The sequence below is a fragment of the Triturus cristatus genome, chromosome 6 (genome assembly GCF_964204655.1).
Source record: "Triturus cristatus chromosome 6, aTriCri1.1, whole genome shotgun sequence".
Lineage (NCBI taxonomy): Eukaryota > Metazoa > Chordata > Amphibia > Caudata > Salamandridae > Triturus > Triturus cristatus.
The window spans coordinates 129,026,525-129,043,028 of NC_140589.1; the positions used below are offsets into that span (position 1 = coordinate 129,026,525).

Here is a 16,504-nt window from a genome sequence, read left to right on the forward strand (position 1 = left end):
ACAGTTACCTAAACGATCATATCTAACTGTAGCGGTAAGGTCCCTATGTAAATCAGCAAGAAAATACACAATATTTTCATCGATGCCAAGCTTAAGGAGCAATCCCCACAGTTTCGACCTATTCACTTTGTCAAATGCCGAGGAAAGGTCCATAAAAGCTAAATATAGCGTACCCTTTTTGGCAATAGTGTATTTTCCAATTAATAGGTAAAGGTTGAGGCTTTGATCTATAGTGCCTCGTCCCTTCCTAAACCCATATTGCAGACATGAAAGGGTATCAGTGTCCTCCAGCCAAGCTGTTATTTTGCCTAAAACCACTCGCCCCAACACTTTCACTGCAGAGTCAATGAGGGAGATAGGGCGATAACAACTGGGATCCCCCCTATTACCTTTCTTAAAAATGGGTACGATAACAGATTCAGACCAAGTGTCCGGAATACCTGCTGTACATACCCTGTTAAAAACATTTGTTAGAACTATGGACCAGGTCTCAAGATCTGATTTAAAGAGGTCTGCTGGAAGTCCATCGGGACCCGGAGCCTTATTGCTCGTCATCTTCCCGATAGCGTCAGCCACCTCAGTCTTGGTAACCATTAAAGTATAGGTATTCAAGATAGGGGTAGGCATATTCACCTCCCCATTATTTTCCCCTTCATAGACTGACTTAAAATGAGAGCACCACAACTGTTCCTGAATACCACAATCTAATTGGTCATTATAAGGGTCACGGAAAAAGGGTTTATTTACCACGGACCAAAATTTGGCGCTGTTCCTAAGCACATCCACAGAGGATAGTTCTTCCCAGGCATCCTCCCGAATCTTCTGTCTTCTAGTTTCCAAAGCTTTATTATAATTTTTCCTTAACAAGGCCACAATGGCCCTATTCACTTGCTTACGGTTCAGGGCGGCCTTCAACTTTTTATTGGCTGACGAACAGTTTTTATCAAACCACCCCATCTCGGCAGGATCCTTAGCTTTCCCTGTGCATCTGAGGTCTACTGAGACCTGGTAACAAATTACAGAATACGCCTCTAAAACCTCCTCGTTCCCTGCTTCCAAATTCAAACACGTGTTCAGCTCAGATCCTACCTTCATTTTTAGGTTAATATGAAAGTCTCCCGGTATGACTCCACTCCATCTAATCCTACGGGCCTGATCTGTTGGACGAATATCAAATTTGTCCATTCTATTATGGGCTATCGCAGGCTTTATGATCAGGTCCGAAACACTAAGGGCCACTGGGTTATGGTGACTAAAATGTGACCAAACCGGCAAATATCCATGGATCCTATCCCCTAGTGCTAAACTAACAAAAATATAGTCAATAACTGAATGACTGCCATTCCCTTTAAAGGTAGGTATCTCCTCATCCAACGTGGATGGAAGCATCAGACCATTATCCGCCAAAATTGTTTCAAGGAGATCTCCCTGTACCGAATGTTCAAAATGAGTCTCCCCTTGCTCTACCGGGCCTAATAGATCTAATGACAAACATTTATCTGGGCAGCCGTGAATGTTGAAATCACCCATGACTATAATAAAGCATTGATTTTTATTGACCTCCTTGTAATCAGCCAAGAAAAGATTTAACGTGGCCAGGTGATCAGTCGTGGCGACTCTATCATATGAATTATAAAAATTAATAATTAAAATATCTCCCAACCCACTCAAGGAGATTTGAACTGCTAAGCAGTTACGTGATCCCGTATCTAATTGGATATGGGTACCGGGAATAATAGCTGAAATTAAAGTAACCAGGCCACCCTTTGCCCTCCCCATATTAGATGGTTCCGCCGAAATAAAATAACTCGAATAACCGTCCAGAGTCAGGGTATTCCCTGTATCCCAGGTTTCTTGTAGTCCTATAATGTCACCCAGACCTATAAATTCTCTCCATACTGGGTCGTCTATTTTATTTTCAGCTATATTCCAAGTTACCAACTTTATGGGTGTACCCCTGGGCCCTTGATCATACCCGGCTGCACAAAGGGCATTTCTTGCCAGTATAACTACAGGGGGAACTCTAACCGGGGTAACAGGGATAATAGTATCTTCTTGAATCCCTAGTCACTCGTTTTCTCCCAGATTAGAAAAAATATCAAATCTGTTAAAGACTGGAACAGCGAATTCATAGGGACCACTCCCTTTAAATAGGTCACTAGACACTGACCTACTGTAAGATGGGGGATAGAAAAACCCCAAAGGGGATTCTAACTGACCAAGCCTGCCTCAATATGTCATCAACCTGCCTGGGGGATCTAAAACTTATGACGATGCAGTCTCCCACTAGGTTTTTCTTTGTCTTACCCACCCACGGGACCCTTCTAATCATCAAAAAATTACTATCAAAATGTTGTCCCAAAACAGTTATATTGGACAAATAATGGAGGGCCTTATTTTTTAATGAGGTCCAATGTTTGTTTTTATCGCCCTCAAGTTTGGGGACATTAGCAAGGATTATTGTATAGGGACATGCCTCTGCTGGTAAATGTAACGGCAATTCTCTCTTAGCAAGCTGTGCTGGAGGGCTTAATCTCCCCACTGTATTCCGAGGACCCATTTCCTCTCCTTGAGTTATTCCAGCGACTTTTGGCACTGGAGGTGGAATACTTAAACCTATACCCTGGGTAGTTGCCAGGGGTGCCGGTTGTTGGAGTGGGGTGATTATAGAATCCAGCAAGTTATTTACTGAGGCTGTAACTACACTTAATGAATGAGCTGCCGATGTACTTGGCCCTATCTTTGAAGCCTTAATATTAAGATGTGATTCAATTACATTAAGTCGGTCCTCTATTCGTTTCAGATTAGCCATTAAGGGCAAAGTAAATAATCTAAGACGTACATCCAAAATCTTAATAAAATCTGACATAAATCCCCCACTACTACTTTCAATATCTAAATTAATACAGTCATTAATTCCCTCCCCCATGTCCTCATTGTCTAGGTGGGGAACATTAACTTTAATTTGATCCAACCCAGATGCAGAATTGCTAAATCTCGACTGTTTTGCCTGTTGCCGACTACCATGTGGGGTATTCTTAGCCTTCCTTTTCCCTGGAACGGTTTTACTACGATTAATCATCATATCCGGTCTGGCCCTCAACTGCCTTGTACATGTAGCCACGGGGGAATGGGCTACACTGATTACAGGTGGGGGGGGGGCGGGAGAAATCGTGAGACTATCAGCTACAACTGACCCATTTGGGATCGCGCGAGGATACGAGCGGTCCAAAGGAGCATCACTAGGGGCAAGTTCCACTATAGGTAAAGAGGGAGAAACTGTGTGCCTAATAGGATCCAAGGACAATCTCCGCTCAACTGATTCAATTTCCTTTACGACAGCTGATTCTGCCTGTTTCAAATAGCTATCCAGAGTCCCCATACGCGCCACCCTCATACTTGTTTTAGTAATCACTTTAGCCATATTAGTGGGTAGAATCTAACTAATAAAACCTCCCTCTCAATAACACAAACAAGACCTAAATCACAAAATGAAACACACAGTCCCGTGCCACCCTTACAAATCGGGTGGCCGCTATATGTCCACAGATAGAAAAAGGATAGTCCCAGCCCAGCCTCTTTCGGCCTCTGAGGGCCTAAGCGGGCCCGCCCTTTGCCCGGGCTTAGCCCGGCGCCGCCCGCGCGCGTCCCGCGTAGCGTGATTCGACTCTCACTAAATACGCTCTGGTAACAGGAGGAGTGGCCGCTGGTCGATGGTTAGCCCCGGTGGAGCCTGGGAGCCTGAGTCCCTCTGAATGTATTGGCGGCAATAAGTCCACAAACAATCCTCACGAAGCGTCTCCCGCGAAGCGGGCGGCGCGAGCTGCTAATGAAGCCCCCGCTGGTAGGGGGAGTGGCCGCTGGTCGGTGATTAGCCCCGGTGGAGCCTGGGAGCCTGAGTCCCTCTGAATGTATTGGCGGCAATAAGTCCACAAACAATCCTCACGAAGCGTCTCCCACGAAGCGGGCGGCGCGAGCTGCTAATGAACCCCCCGCTGGTAGGGGGAGTGGCCGCTGGTCGATGATTAGCCCCGGTGGAGCCTGGGAGCCTGAGTCCCTCTGAATGTATTGGCGGCAATAAGTCCACGAACAATCCTCACAAAGCGTCTCCCGCGAAGCGGGAGGCGCGAGCTGCTAATGAAGCCCCCGCTGGTAGGGGGAGTGGCCGCTGGTCGGTGATTAGCCCCGGTGGAGCCTGGGAGCCTAAGTCCCTCTGAATGTATTGGCGGCAATAAGTCCACAAACAATCCTCACGAAGCGTCTCCTGCGAAGCGGGAGGGGCGAGCTGCTAATGAAGCCCCCGCTGGTAGGGGAAGTGGCCGCTGGTCGGTGATTAGCCCCGGTGGAGCCTGGGAGCCTGAGTCCCTCTGAATGTATTGGCGGCAATAAGTCCACAAACAATCCTCACGAAGCATCTCCCGCGAAGCGGGAGGCGCGAGCTGCTAATGAAGCCCCCACTGGTAGGGGGAGTGGCCGCTGGTCGGTGATTAGCCCCGGTGGAGCCTGGGAGCCTGAGTCTCTCTAAATGTATTGGCGGAAATAAGTCCACAAACAATCCTCACGAAGCGTCTCCCGCGAAGCGGGAGGCGCGAGCTGTTAATGAAGCCCCCACTGGTAGGGGGAGTGGCCGCTGGTCGGTGATTAGCCCCGGTGGAGCCTGGGAGCCTGAGTCTCTCTAAATGTATTGGCGGAAATAAGTCCACAAACAATCCTCACGAAGCATGCTGTCATATTTAGCCCTTCTTGTCTAGACCGTCTAGCGATGTTATGCTGTAGATTTTTGACATCTTTGAATTTTTCTGAAAACCTGATATAAGATTTCTAACTGAGACAAACCATCAGTTTGTATCTGACAGGACCATGGTTGGTCGAACATGAAAGCTGCTTAGATCCTGGTATATATCACCCCATAGTACAATATTAAATTTGACTGTACCATTGTCTAGTCTGCAATGCTTTTTATATTTGCAATTATCTCTTATCACTTCCTGAATTCTGCTTCCTTTTTGTGTCTTTTTTTAAGATGGCAAGAGTTTTTGGGACAATTAAAATTTCTCATTGGCAGTGGTTTGGTGTTGTTTAATATGTTTGAGCCAGTCATACAGGGCGAACAAGGAATTCCTCACTGAAACCATTTTACTTATTGGCTGTTTTGGCTTTGTGGATTCAAGTCATGCCCTATATTGCAAATGTGACATCTCCTCCCCCTACCCCATCAATTTGGATTATTACTGCTGGTGTAACTAAGTTCATGCTCACCACAAGGAAGTGTATTTTACAGGCCGCTGCTTGAATCATCAAAGAGGACTGAAGAAATATAACTACATCATCCTGTATCACTCAATCTACACTGACTTCATTGACTGCCCAAATGTAAGTAGACTTTTTCTATCAATCCTGGATTTCCATGGTTATTTTGATTCCTTGTGAGCACAATATTTAAATGGATGCTCTGTTTTCTTAATGACATTTAGTTGTTCCTTGGGTCCTTTAAAAAAGACCCTAATCCTTAAAAAAGAGCCTCGCAACCTGTGTAAATTTGCAGACCATAGTCAATCCCCCAGGCCACCTTCACATTCAGTACACTAAATTCACAAGATTGAATCCATGCATGCTTCATATTTTATTCTATTCTCCCAGCACCATGCATATTTCTGTCAGATAGTTTGTAAATTGGTTTCTTAGCAGGCAGTCTCTACTTTCATATTTGCAAACTAATCGCGTCCCCTCAGTATACATGGCCCTCCCCTAAAGCTTGAAGGGAAGGAACTCTGTCTTCATCATTTCACGAGCTGCACAGAGGAAAACAAGACAACCTCCAGCTACAGTGCCGCAGACAGATTTACTGATCAGCAAACTGTTAAGCAGAAGGCGGCCGCCTACTGGTAAGAGAGCCCCTCCGGCCTTGTTCGACGTCACAGTGGGCGCACAAGCGAGGGAAATTAATTGACTCACTGAGGCGAAACATTCATATCCAGCACAGAAAAGCACAACTCACTAGTTCATTTTATATTTCACTATGTCTACTTACATGATTCAACCATGTGTCATTCAGCAGATGTTGTACAAGGATCTCTATACTTTCAAAGATTAGCAACACATGCCACAACCTCACTTGTCTATAAGGCTGCTCCATAAGGCACCAGTTTTGAAGAAGTGAAAATGCAGATAAATTGATTGACAGGAGATGGAGGACAGCAAAGAATAGTACAGAGAGAGGTAGCCATTTCAGCAAGGTGGGGATTGGGCACATAAGGTAGACTCCTGAAAAAGTTACTTCGGTAGTAACTTTGTGAATAGGCCCCACCTAACAGAGGAAGAAATTGGGAATTATTAAGGAATTTTCATATACAGTTTATACAAGCAGAAAGGACTGTGCTCTCTTTCCACTTTCATTAATAGGGGGTTGGATGGTTCGGGGCCCATTTACAAAGGCGTGAAAGAGTACGTGAAAAGATCCTCCTCATGTGACTTGGTCCCAACATGTGTATTTGTAGAGCACAATGTTTTCGCCTAAGAAAGTCTCCTGGTGCTGTTAACAGGTAACAGTACCTGTTACCTGAACTAGGCTCATGTTAACGTTAGCATGATGAAAGACTTCGAGAGCTGATTAAGATCCAAACTTGTGCCCAGGACAGAAAGATACAGATCATTGGAGGGTGTGCATTATCTACTGAGCCAGCTGAAATGAGACACCTACCAAAACTGTTTGAGATGTGCATCAGAAGGGGGGACTTCCATCATTTGGTCTGCACATGCACTTTTCTAGAATGATGTATGTGAAAAACCAAAACCTATGAAACTACTTTGAAGGTAACCGAATCATGTAAAACTAATTTTAAAGAAAGGCCATTTTCACACAATACAAATAAATCAAAAATTAAAGGAAACACTTTAAAGGAAACATCATTTTAAGAAAACATCCAAAATAATATCCTTTGGGTGGAGATTAGGGGTAGTGAGGGTGCTTTGGGATGAGTGAGCGCAATTAGATTTTTTTTAGAGAGTTTTAGGGTTCAGAGATGGGTGGAATTTAGGGGTGGTGAGGGTTTTTTAGGAATCAGGCGTGGTTGGAGTTTAGAGTGGTGTAAAGTTTTTAGGTTTTACAGATGAGTGGAGTTTAGGGCTGGTGAGTGTTATTAAGGTTCAGTGATGGGTAGAATTCTAGGGAGGTGAAGGGTTTTTAGTTTTCGGGAATTGGTGGAGTTTAGAGTGTTGTGGGGTTTTAGGGTTCATGGATGAGTCTAGTTTAGGGGTGGTGAGATGTTTTTAGTATTTAGGGTTGGGCAGTGAGTAGGCTTTTAAGGTTTTATGGATGGGTAAAGTTTAAAGCTGGTGATTGTTTATAAGATTCAGTGATGGGTGGAGTATTGGGGAGGGGAAGAGTTTTAGTGTTTTAGAATGTAAAATGTTTAGGGTGGTGTGTGGAATTTAGGGTGTCAGGGACAGGTAGAGTTTATATGTAGAAAGGGTTTTTAGGATTCAGGAATGCAGGAGTTTAAGGGAGCAAGGCCTCTGATCTGCTGGTCAGAGACCTGCTCTCTCCCTCAGCAGCTCCGCTGTAGTGCCGCTGCCCTGCTAAGGTAGGTGTTCGAGGCACTCCTCCACCCGCAGGCTCCTGCCTGCACCTCATCCCTGGTGGTCCAGTGGGAGAGCCTTGCTCTTCTGCTGGTCGGCTGCTGTCTGTCATGTGTCTGTACCCCGTTCTGTTCTCTGTCTGTCTGCTTGTATTGTGCCTTGTCTCTGTTATTCCTGTATTTCAGTTTTTTTACTCGGTTATTCCTGTATTTTTTCTCTGTTATACCTGTATTCTGTCTCTGGTACACCTGTATTCTGTTTTTGTCCATTTTTGCCTGTTTTCCATTACCTGTGTCCTGCATGCCTGTTTTCGCCGCCCTCTTTCCCGCTGCTGCTGCCCCTGCGACCCCTCCCCCCTGCCGGTGCCCGCTCCCATGTCCCAGCTGCGCTTCCCCCCTCTCCTAGTTAATGGCGGCTGCTGCGCCCGTCCACGACCCGACCAGCACCAGGGACCCTGGATCTCTGACCTCCCACCACTGCGACTCTGCTGCCCTCCTCGCACTCAACTCCGGAAGGAACAACAACTGCCAGCTATCTACGTCGAACACCACCTACGGCCAGTTCTACTGCCGGCACTGCCAGAAATGCTTCAACATCCTCAGCACCCCCATGACCTCCTCACCCACGCCGGACGCCAACACCACCGAAGCCCTGAAGTTCATCCTCCTCAAAGCGCGCTCCCTGCACAGACATGCCTTAGAGATCTGGGACCTTCTCCACACCCTCTCGCCAAACATCGCCTTCTTCAATTAAACCTGGACCAACACTTCCTCCGCCGACATCGCCACAACCATTCCTGATGGATACAAGATCCAAAGGAAGGACCACCCGAACCACCCAGGAGGAGGACTCGTCATCGCACACAAGAGCTCCCTCCAACTCTCCACCTCCAGCCTGAGCGACTCCCCCTCTAACACGAACACCTCCACTTCCAGATCCAGACCAGCCCCAGAACTACGCTTCACGGCACCCTCGACTACAGACCCCCGGGCCTCGCACTTTGTTCACCACTACCATCGCTGACCTCATCGCACCCCATGCCATGGACAACATACTCATCAGAGATTTGAACTCCCACCTCGACAACCACAGCAACCCCGACTCCACCGCCTTCCTGAGCAACCTCTCCAACATCGGACTGAAGCAGCTCGTTACCACCCATACCCACAAGGCAGGATACACCCTCGACGCCATCTTCGCAGGAGGGACCAACATCCGCTTCAGCCACACCTCGCAGCCCCTCTGGACAGACCACCACTGATTAAACTTCTCTTTCAACACCACCACCGCTCACAAACCCACTCCACACCCACCACAAAGGAACTGGAGCACGGTCACAGAGGAGCACCTCAACTCCACCCTCACCCATGACCCATTCCCTGCTCGACCAACGCCAACTCTGCAGCCAAGGAACCACACTGCTGGATCACCAACTGCGCAGACCAGCTTGCACCCCTTCGCAACCCCAACTGACAATGCCCCTTGAGGCCACCTGGTTCACCACTGACCGCCAAGAAGCCAGACGCGCCTGCAGACGTCTTGAAAAATTAGGGAGAAATAGCAAAATCACTGAAGACCAGACTACCTACAAGAACGGCATGACAAAATACCACCAACTCATAAGATCCACCAAGTGGACCTTCATCCGGAGCAAAATCCTCACTGTTAGACCTGGCATCTTTGGCGTGGTTTCCCCTGACTTTTTGCCTCTACCTCCTGTATTTTTGACGCTGTGCTGGATTTTGTTTTTGCTGGTTTAGATGCTTTGGGCACTTTGCCACTGCTGATCAGTGTCAAAGTGCAAGTGCTCCCTAGGTAAATTGTTATATTGATTGGTTATCCATGATTGGTATATTTGTTTCACCTGTTAGCCCCTAGTAAAGTGCACTGAGTGTGCCAAGGCTGGTGATTCAAATGCTACTAGTGGGCCTGCAGCATTGATTGTGCCACCCACAGGAGTAGCCCTAAAATGGTGTCACAGGCCTGCCACCGCAGTGCCTGGGTGCAGTTGCTAACTGCCATGCTGACCTGACCAGTGTCCACACTGGCCAGGCCTAACCCTTCCCTTTATGTACACATTGGACACCCCTATGGAAGGCCCTAGGTACCCCCCTGGGCAGGGTGCAGTGTATGTGAAAGGTAGAGCATGTATTGGTGTAGGTGACATGCTCTGGTAGTGAATTACAGCCATTTTCGTTTTTGCCTATTGAATAGCTATCTTGCCCATAGGCTATAATGGGGAATGCTGAGTATAATGTGTACCTGCATATCTTCCGATAGGAGCAAGATAGAAAATTAAAGTCTGGTATCCCTGAACTCAGAATTTAATAACACATCTTTTAGGAAATATGTTTTTTAAATCCTGTGTGTGAAAACAGCACTTTTAGAAAGTGGACGTTTCCTTTTCTGCCCTTTCTGTGTGCCTTGGCCTGTTTGTGAATTGACTGTCTGGTTTATGAGTGACAGGGACGGGGTGGCTCACAGAGGCTGAATGAGTCAGCCCAGGGCTGAAAAGGGAAATTCCCCTGTAGATGGGTGGGAGGAGTAGCACCTGGGCCTGAATAGGGCTGTGCCTGCCTTCCACAATGCTGGCTCCACCCCCTGCTGGGCGGCTGACGACCCTGCCCCTCTCTCTCAAAGGAAAGAGGAAACCAAGTAAACAAAGTGCTCCAGGACTGGCCAGAACTGGTTCTGACTAGGCCAAGGCCCCTCTGCCTTCAGAGAACAAAGGATTTGGGGGTATAAGTATTGGGACCCAGATTACAGAAAATTAGATCATCCTGGAATCAAGAAGGAACCTCTGCCAAGGAGAAAGCTGGAAGACTGAAGAAGAAGGACTGACCTGCTGTAAGGCTGACCTGCAGTTGCTTTGCTGCCAAGGAGAGGGGAAGGACTTTGCTGTGTGCTGTGTCCCCTGGCTTGAAGGAATCTCCAAGGGCCTGAGTAGAGCTGGCCTCCTGTTAAGAAGTCCCAGGAACAAAAGGACGTCACCCCCAGCATCCCCCTGAACTCTGCTGTGTGAGTTCTGCCCTTCCTAGAGTGATTGATCCCATTGTGGGGCCTCTGGAAGTTGTGCCTGCTGTTGGGGAGATGACCACGAGAAAAGAAGTAAAAGATCTGCAACTGTTTGACGCACCGCCGGCTTAGCGAGAAAATTTCTGTCGCCGCGAAGATCGTCGCAGCGCCTGTTGCCGCTGCAAAATCAACGCCGCGTTCATCTTCGGAGCGCATCACCCCCGGAGCGGGAAGATTCCTGTCGCTATTAGTATCGTCGCAGAGCCTGCCGCCGTTGAGTGAGATCGTCGCTCCGCTTGCTAGCGGGCCACATTTTGTCACTGCGAACATCGTCACAGAGCCATCAAAGATCGTCGCACCGCTCGTTAGCGGGCTGCATTTTGTCACTGCGAACATCGTCGCAGAGCCAGCGAAGATCGTCGCATCGTGCCTTTGCGAGTACATTTCTACCGGAGAAGCTACGCCTTGGAATCCATACAAGTATCGCCTCACTCCCCATACAGACTGGATTCGTCGTACACGACTGCTGCATGCAGCAGGGTTGTCGCATCGCCTCCCCAGGGTCTCAGGACTGACGTTGTTGCTTGTTTTTCGACGCCTAAGCGCCGCTAGGAACTTTTTATCGCATCACCAGGTACTATTGGCTAAAATCGATGCTAATGTGGATTATTTTGTCGCTAAGCTAAGAATTCTTTTGAAACCATATACTTGAACTGTGTATGTTGGATTTTTGTCATTTTGGTCTTGTGTAGTTTATATAAAAGTACTTTATTTATCTACAGTGGTGTGAAGTCCATTTGTTGTGTTTTCACTGGGTTACTGTGAGTGTTGGTACAAATACTTTACACATTGCCTTTGATAAACCTGTCTGCTCGTGCCAAGCTACCAAGGGGGTGAGCAGGGGTTATCTAAAGAGTGTATCCCCCTTACCCTGACTAGAAGTAAGGGTCCCTATTTGGACAGTGGTACCTACCTCTGCCAACTAGAGACCCCCAGATCTAAAACTCACCAACTCCAGCAACTCGAAGGAACTCTTGAGCATCATCCAGTAATTCACCAAACCCCCCAGTGACACCACGGACGTCACACCCTCCCAAGACCTCTGCAACAAGCTCAGCTCCTACTTCCACCAGAAAATCAAGGCCCTCTGCGACAATTTCAGCGAACAGACTACAAAACCACCCTTCCCTCCAGCGATGACAGCCAGCCCACCATCACCGCCTGGACCCAGGTCACCACCAAAGATACCACTATGACTAGAGTGAGAAGCACTTACTCAGGAGCCCCCATGGACGGGGACCAACCTTTACAACGCAACTTTTACAACGCACTACCATTACAACGAAACTGTCAACGCATGCCATTACAACGCAAGTCTTTACATCGACTTGCGCTAGATGGCGTGCTAACAAATAGTGTAGTTTACTATCCCAACACCTTCCCTACTGTTAAGTGGACTGGAGTTGGAATAGTAAATTACACTTTTTCTAATGTTAGCACGCCATCTAGTGCAAATCGTTGTAAAGACTAGCGTTGTAATGGCATGCGTTGTAAATCCACTTGCGTTGTAACAGTTTCGTTGTAACAGCATGCGTTGTAACAGCATGCGTTGTAACGTCATACATCCCCCATGGACCCTTGCCTGCCGCACATCTTCCACAGAGCCGCCGCTGCCATAGCACCCAAGTTACCCCCACCATCAATGCCACCTTTGAATACGGCACTTTCCCTGATGACTGGAAACGTGCAGAGGTCAAGACACTCCTCAAGAAACCGTCTGAAGACCCTAAGGACTTGAAAAACTACCGCCCTATCTCTCCCCTTCCTTCGCAGCTAAAGTCACAGAGAAAATCGTCAATGCCCAGCTGACTATCTTCATCGAGGAGAACGCCATCCTCAACTCTTCCCAGTCTGGATTCCACAGTAACCACTGCACTGAGACCGCCCTCCTTGCTGCCACAGATAACATCCACACACTCCTCGACCAAGGCCTTACCGTGGCCCTCATCCTGCTAGACCTCTCCGCAACCTCCGACACGTCTCCCACAGCACTCTCACAGCCAGACGCCACAACGCCGGCATACAGGGAACCGCCCTCGACTGGCTCAGCTCCTTTCTCGCTGCAGAACCCAAAGGATCAGACTCCCCCCTTTCCTCTCTGAACCCACTGAGATCAACTGCAGAGTACCCCAAGGATCATCGCTCAGTCCCATGCTCTTCAACATCTACAAGGCCCCCCTCGCCACCATCATCAGCCAGCATGGATGCAGCATAGTATCCTACGCCGACAAAACCCAGCTCATCCTCTCCCTCAAGAAGGACCCTGAAACCACCAGACTCAGCTTCCAGAAAGGAATGAAAGCTTGGATGAGCAGCAGCTGTCTGAAGCTCAACTAGGAGAAGACAGAAGCCTTCATCCTTGGACCCACCCCCTCAGCTTGAGACAACAGCTGGTGGACCACCACCCTCGTCAGCCCCCAACCACTACGGACCACGCCCAGAACCTCAGCATCATACTCGACTCCTCCCTAACCATGACTCGATCAACACCATCTGCATCATCCGCAAAACCTTCAAGTGGATCCCCCCAAGCCAGAAAGATCGTCACCCACGCACTCATAACTAGCAGACTGGACTACAGAAATGCCCTCTATGCTGGAATCAACAAATCACTGCTACACAAACTCCAGGCCATCCAGAACAACGCAGCCAGACTCATCCTCAGCACCAGTCGACATGAGCGCATCACCCAATACCTGCAAGACCTCCACTGGCTCCCCGTCGAGAAGAGAGTAACCTTCAAGCTACTCACCCATGCCTACAAATCCCTCCACAGCACCGGACCCAAGTAACTCAACAAAAGAGTCTCCTTCCACGTACCCAAAAGAAACCTACGCTCCGCCGGCCTCGCCCTAGCAGAAACCGTGCGCTTCCGCAGAACCAGAGCAGGTGGAAGAGCCTTCTCCTACGTCACAGCCAAGGCCTGGAACAAGCTCCCAGTCAACATCAGACGCTCCCCTACTCTGCACACCTTCAGGAAGAGCCTCAAGACCTGGCTTTTTGGCTGACCCAGAGCTGCACCCCCCCCCCCCCCCCAGCACCTTGAGACCCTCACGGGTGAGTAGCGCACTTTAAAACTCCCTGATTGATTGAGAGGTGATGAGGGGCTTTAGTGGACATGAATGGGTGTTTATCATGGTTTGTGAGTGATTTTTAGGGTTCATGAATGAGTGGAGTTTAAGAGTAGTGCAGGATTTTAAAGGACATGGGATGGGTGGGGTTTAGGCATAGAAATGGGTTTTTAAGGTTCAGTAATGGGTGGAGTTTAAGGGACAACTTCACAGTAAATCTAGAAGAATCCTTATAAGGATGGTATGACATATTCTATTTTGTACATTGGACTTTAAAATAAGCGATCATGTTTTGTAAGGTGCTACTGTTGAGTGCTAAAACATAACTAGTAGTGTAGTATGTGCTATATTATCTCACCATCATGATTGTCTTGTAGATGCTATGATAAGGTTTGACATGTACAATAAAGTTAATTATATACAAATACCTACATGAGGTATTAGAGAGAGGAATAGGCAAATAAGACCTGAGCAAATTAAATTGACTGAAAAGCAAATGAAGTGGATTTTGTACGACAACTTGCTTTTAGGTTGATTGTCATGCACCACTATCAACGAATACGCTCCATGCAAAGAAAATGGCTAAAACATATTCATTTGTTAATAAGAATTAATTTGCTACAGAAATGAGTCTGTTCTTTAAAAAAACTTTGATCAATGAAAAATAAATATTAAAGGGAGTCCAAATCTATATGTGTTGCAAAATAATTGTGATTTGCAAACCTATAAATTCTTGTTGATTCATGACTTAATGTTGTCTCAAAAGTATAGTCTTACAAAACTATCATCAAAAATATATTGTGGTGCCAAGAATATAATGATACAAAATATTGCAGGCAAGAATATATATATATATTTTTAAATATAGATGTATGTAATATAGAGATTGTATTACATTGCAATATATTATGATTTTTTGTGTCTAGCTCATTAATATGTTAATTTTAGTTGTTTATATATTTTAGTAGTGCTTTTATTGATTTGATCATCATTTAAAAATATCACACGTGGAGTATGAAGACATGTATAATAAATTATTATTATTGCAGGCTTCTGTGTAACTGCTCATACCTCTGCGGGAAACATTATCCCTCTTGGGAGAAGACCTTTACATGCACCCATACCAAATCTTGGTATGATCGGTGAACAGTCACAATATCGAATTTTTAATATTGAAATGGTAAAATATCGATTTTTAAATATCGAGTGGACAAAATATCGAGTCACAAATATATAGTGGTACAGAATATCGAAATTCAGGTAAGAAATATCGATTTTCATAATATTGAAGTTAGTAATATCAACAGTCATAATATAGTTGTTAAAAATATCGAATTTTTTTATAGTGTTTTAAGTGTTAATATATGTGTTAAAGGTATGTATTATTTTTGTAATGTATGTTTGAATTTTTTTGAAGTCATGAATTTTATGTTATTTAATCTTTGCATAATTTAATTCCGTAGCGGGTTGTGGGTTTGTAGGGAAATAGGGTGGGAAGTAATTTAATTGTAATTAAGTAATTATTTAAATTATTTTTGTGTATTGATAATTAATTTACTGTTAATTAACTATTAATTGGTAAAAAATATTACTTATTAATTTTTGGTATTGAAAAGTAATTTGTTGTTAATTAATTATTAATAGGTAATTACTTTTAATAAGTAAGATTTGTATGTATTTTTGATTAATTATTAAATACTTTGTAATTGGTGATTCATTTTTATATTTTTTTATTGGTATTGATAATTATTTATTTTTCTCATTACTTTCCCTACTATTGCACTCACTGGAGTTGGAATAGTAATTTTTACCCCTACACTATCCAACACTTTCTCTACTGTTGCAATCACTGGAGTGGGAATAGTAATTTTTACCCCTACGCTATCCAACACTTTCCCTACTGTTGCACTCACTGGAGTGGGAATAGTAATTTTTACCCTCCCGCTATCCAACACTTTCTCTACTGTTATATTTGGTGGAGTGGGAATAGTAAATTATTCCTACCCGTTATCCAACACTTTCCTTACTGTTGCACTCACTGGAGTGGGAATAGTAATTTTTACCCCTATGCTATCCGACAATTTCCCTACTGTTGCACTCTCTGGAGTGGGAATAGTAATTTTTACCCCTACGCTATCCAACACTTTCTCTACTGTTGAACTCACTGGAGTGGGAATAGTAATTTTTACACCTACGCTATCCTACGGTTTCCCTACTGTTGCACTCTCTGGAGTGGGAATAGTAATTTGCATCTATATGCTATCCAACACTTTCCCTACTGTTGCACTCTCTGGAGTGGGAGTAGTAATTTCTACTCCTACGCTATCCAACACTTTCCCTACTGTTGCACTCACAGGAGTGGGAATAGTATTTTTTACCCTCCCGCTATCCAACGCTTTCCCTACTGTTGCACTCACTGGAGTGGGAATAATAATTTTTATCCTCCCGCTATCCAACGCTTTCCCTACTGTTGCACTCACTGGAGTGGGAATAGTAAATTTTACGCTCCCGCTATCCAACACTAAACATATTGAATATTTTTTAATATTATTAGGTTAACATATATATGTATTAAAAAATAAATAAGCATGTTAAATTTTTTTTATTTACATTAATTATTTATTATTTTTTAAGGTTATGTAAGTATTTTTAAGTATGTTTTACATAATTATATTCATTATTTCATTATTTTACATTACTTTTAGGACATTTAAAAAATTCGATATTTTAACAAACTATATTATTTACAATGATATTTTAAATTTCGATATTTTTGTACT

The 16,504-nt window shown here is 45.3% G+C and overlaps 1 protein-coding gene across 1 annotated transcript in view; it reads right to left on the reverse strand.

The window, feature by feature from the left end:
• The window catches only part of LRFN2 (leucine rich repeat and fibronectin type III domain containing 2), an 801,499-nt gene that overhangs the window by 675,598 nt on the left and 109,397 nt on the right, over positions 1 to 16,504 (reverse strand). The window lies entirely within an intron of this gene.